The sequence below is a fragment of the Cebus imitator genome, unplaced genomic scaffold (genome assembly GCF_001604975.1).
Source record: "Cebus imitator isolate Cc_AM_T3 unplaced genomic scaffold, Cebus_imitator-1.0 Scaffold27, whole genome shotgun sequence".
NCBI classification, from domain to species: domain Eukaryota; kingdom Metazoa; phylum Chordata; class Mammalia; order Primates; family Cebidae; genus Cebus; species Cebus imitator.
Window position 1 is genome coordinate 4,646,872 of NW_016107342.1, and position 4,225 is coordinate 4,651,096.

The following is a 4,225-nucleotide window of genomic DNA, read 5'->3' on the forward strand; positions in this document are numbered from 1 at the left end:
GTGGGGACAGGTCTTTCCCATGCTATTTTCGTGATAGCGAATAAGTCTCCTGAGATCTGATGGTTTTATAAAGGGGGATTCCCCTGCACAAGCTCTCTTTTGGCTGCTACCATGTAAGACATTCCTTGTTCTTCCACCATGATTGCGAGGCTTCCCCAGCCATGTGGAACTGTGAGTCAATTCAACCTCTTTCCTTTATAAATTACCCAGTCTTGAGTATGTCTTTATTGGCAGTGTGAAAACAGACTACTACAAGGCCATTCTTTTAGTAAATAGTTAATGAGTATCCCGCTGTATCCAAGAAATTGTTCCAGAAAATGGCACAAAATTAAGGAGAAAGGTATTTATTTAGTGAGAAATGAATAATTATGAGAATTCCAGAAGGAGAACAGCCAGAAAATGGCAAAAAAAAAAAAAAAAAAATACAAAGATGTGAATACTGCAGTCTCTAACCTTGAATTGTTTAATATCTAAAAGGAAGATTAGAGAAGAAGTAGAGTAGGAGAACGGAACGGCCATAGAAAAGCTATACACAGAGTCAGGGTGGATTCAGCAAGAGAGTGATCTTACTGAAGAGAGTTAGAAAAGGGCTCCAGAGAGACACTGAAGGGCTAGAAGGATTTCAGCAGCAGGACCCAGTGTGTACTGTGCTGCAGCCGCACTGCCAAGCTCTCAGCTTCTTTTTCCTGGCACTCTGTCAAGTTCCCTTTCTAAAAATGCTCATAGTTCTGACTGTCTTTTTTTTCTTGCTCTTATCAGAGTTGTAATTTACACAGATCTGTGACATTTGACTAATATCTGTCTGTCCGTCCCATTGTCTTGTAGTCTCCATAAGGGCAGGGACTTTGTTGGTTTTACTCACATTTGAATTTCCACTATCTAGCAAAGTACTTGGCGCAGAATAAGTACTAAATAAATATTGTGTGAGAAAGTAAGGCAAGCGATTGCGGCAGGGAAAGAAACCGTATCAGTAAATATACAGAGGCAGTTAGAAGGAATGCACTAAAGAAAAACCGAGTTGAGAGAGAGATACACCTGGGAAATATATTGGGATTATACTAGAAAGGGCTTTGAATAGTAGGGTCAAGTGGTCAGAGTTACGCTGAGAGCACTCTTGAAGGAAAACCCTTAGAGTAGCAATATGAGCATAGCTACAGGCTTTTCAGGGGGCAGTGTGGAGAGTAGACTAACAGGGAACATCAATATGGATCAAGAGAGGTCTGACCATAAATCATAGTCCTTTCTCCAACTACATCGTGAGTTGCAAAGAACGAGGGCTGTATCAGAGTTTTCCTTTATCCCCTTACGGCTGGGCCATGTGGTTGGCTTTTCTTCTTTATCAATTTGCCAAAGACAAAACTAGGAATCCCAACCACCTGTCACTTAAGCAAGTAGTAATTTATATTTTGCAGCTAAGGGACCCTTGTTACAAAAGGACACCATTTCTGTCAAGGAGAGAGAAGGAGTTGGCTATGTCCTCAGCAGACCATGAAGGTTGCTCTGAGAAAACTCTCTTTTTCTTCTGTAGCATCACTGGTGTACTGACATCTGGACTGCAGCCAAAATAAGGTTATAATTGGCAGGGACTTTGTTGGTGGGAGCCCAAACACCAGAGACACCAACTCAGTTTTTTCTTTAATTCATGGTTCCAGGTTCTTCAGAGCTGATGGAATGTCACTTTAAATGATGTCTGTCTACTTATTCATTGGTCAGTCCAATCATGGGATAACCAGTGCCATTCTTATACTAACAAACAAGGAGAGGAGGCCAAGTCTGCTCTTTTCTTAACCGAAATCAGAACAGAAACAGAGGAGTTGTCTGTTGCTACTGATATATAGGTTGTTATTACAAGCAGGCATGGGAGCGAAAAAGGAGTAAAGTTTACATGAATTATTCAGTGACCTGAGGACTTAGAACACTACAATCCTCAGCTTTATTATTTTCACTGATAATCTTCCCAGTATCAGTAGTCTGAGAGTTAGGGTTGGTTTCTTACCTATAAAGACTGTCTACTAGGGCAAGGGAAGCAGAATGAAAGTACCCTCCTAGAAACTGAAACTGGCAAATTGCAAATGGCGAGCCTGTGTGCATGCCAGTCACTTGAAACATCCCATAAAGACTACTACTAACAAAGGAGAAACTGAAGACATGGAGGCAAGTCAGGAACTTAGGAGAGTAAATAAAAGCTCAAACATGGATGACTGTGACATGGAAAAAAAAGAAGTAAACGTGAGAATCTTCACTGAGAGAGAGCAGGCAAGATTTGCCAATTGGTATAACGTGGCAAGCAAAAGATTTGAAGAATATAAAGAAGATTCTAATATTTTGGACCAGAAGGCAATGAGAACAATGTTAGAAAGTGAAGAGAGAAGGAGCACACTGGGATGCTGACACTGAGAGGTTGATGACACGGGATTGGGTTAGATTGATTTCAAGGCCACGAGAAGGAAGCCACGGACAAAGGTTGAGTGGGGAGCCAGCAGTGTGACTTTTACTTAAAAAAGAGACTCTCTCTAAGGAAAGTAGAGAGCTTTATCGAAGCCATGAAAGGAGACTAGGAGTGATCTGACTGTTTAATAGAGAAAATTCAATGCCACAATATTGTAGAGAAAAGGGCAGTTTAAGCAAGAGGCCAATGGTACCAAATCCTGTAGACAAATAAGGAAATATGGGGCTAAGTAAACCTTGCTGGCTTTGATCACAATAAAAGAGACATCTGTGTGGAGCGGGAGCCAGAGCATAAGATAAGGAGTTAAGGCCTCAGAGGCCATGAATGTAGATTAATTTCAAGAATTTTCACAGTGAAGAGAAAGACAGTACTACGGTGATTGCTTTATGGGCAACCCTATATAGACAAAATGAGTTTAGAATAGAGAAGGTCTGAATATGTTATATGTAGGGAGCATGGGACTGCAGGGATTCAAAAAAATAAGAAAACTCAAAATATACATGGAGAGAGAATTATTCATGAAGATTTGCTTCAGAACTGGCATTAAAGCAGTAAGATGAAGACCAATATTAACAATTAAAGTAGAGATGATTCTTCTGAGTCAGGAGACATGAGATAAAAATGATGGAGGATACAGAGAGAATTTGTGGAGAAGAAAGGCAATATAAAAAATTTGCATTGAATTGTTTCAATCTTATCAGAAATAATAAGAGTCATTTTTTCATAGTAAGAAGAAATGTATTCAACACTTTGCAATAAAGATGAGTGAATACTTGCGCTAACCAAAACTCTCATTTTTTGTGTTCTGATACTTTGACTTCTGGGACTTTGCTGCCCCTCCCAAGGTCAACCAATTCCTAGGGATAGTAAACAACTCTGCATCAAGCATCCTTTTCAGCATCCTATTCAAGTGCAAATCAACTACCCTGGAGCTCACAACCGCTTTCTTTATTGGGCTCTCACACGCTGGACCAGTATCCACCAGCCCTAAAGACTCCAGACTTAGACACCAGACAACAAAGGTCAGCTCCTGTGCCCCAGAGCCTGCTGAAATTATTTCAACTAGCCAATCCGAAGCCTGCATACCCTGCCTATTCCATTCCTTCCTGAAGAAACCGCAGTAAAGGCTCTTGCCCACAGTGTCTCCCTCTCCCTCTCCCCCTGACTCACTCCAGTGATTCCCCATGTGGTCCTGTGGGGTGTGGCATGCCCATCTGCTTGGGAACCGTGATAAACAAATTATCATTTCAATGGCAATCACCTCTTGACCTGTTGGACTTACTATACCTAAAAAATAATGAAACCAATTAAAATAATACCTTGCAATTATCTACATTACACTAATCCTTAATGTAATTTCTGAAGCTGGTAGGCTTAAAAGGAAACTTGTAAAAGGATAAGGGATAATTGTTCTTCAATTTAACATTTAAGAATTATTTTACATCTTTGTGGACACCTGGTTGTCTGAACAATAAAAAATAGTATCAATTTGTAATGAGACTTATATATGTATTTTAAAGTACAGACGTAGCAGTACATGACAAATTTGAAAATATTTCTGTAATCCACACATTACAATTCTAAGGCTTGTAAAGCCTGCAGCTGGACTAACAGTATCAAGGAAGCTGGATCTGACTTCTACATAAAATGGGGCATCATCACTGCCTCCACCTCCCGACCTCCATGTAGCGTCAACAGCTGAGCACTGAGGCCACTGGTGAGCCTCTCAAATTCCAGCGACATCCTGTCTACTGCTACTTGCTCTTAATTCATAGT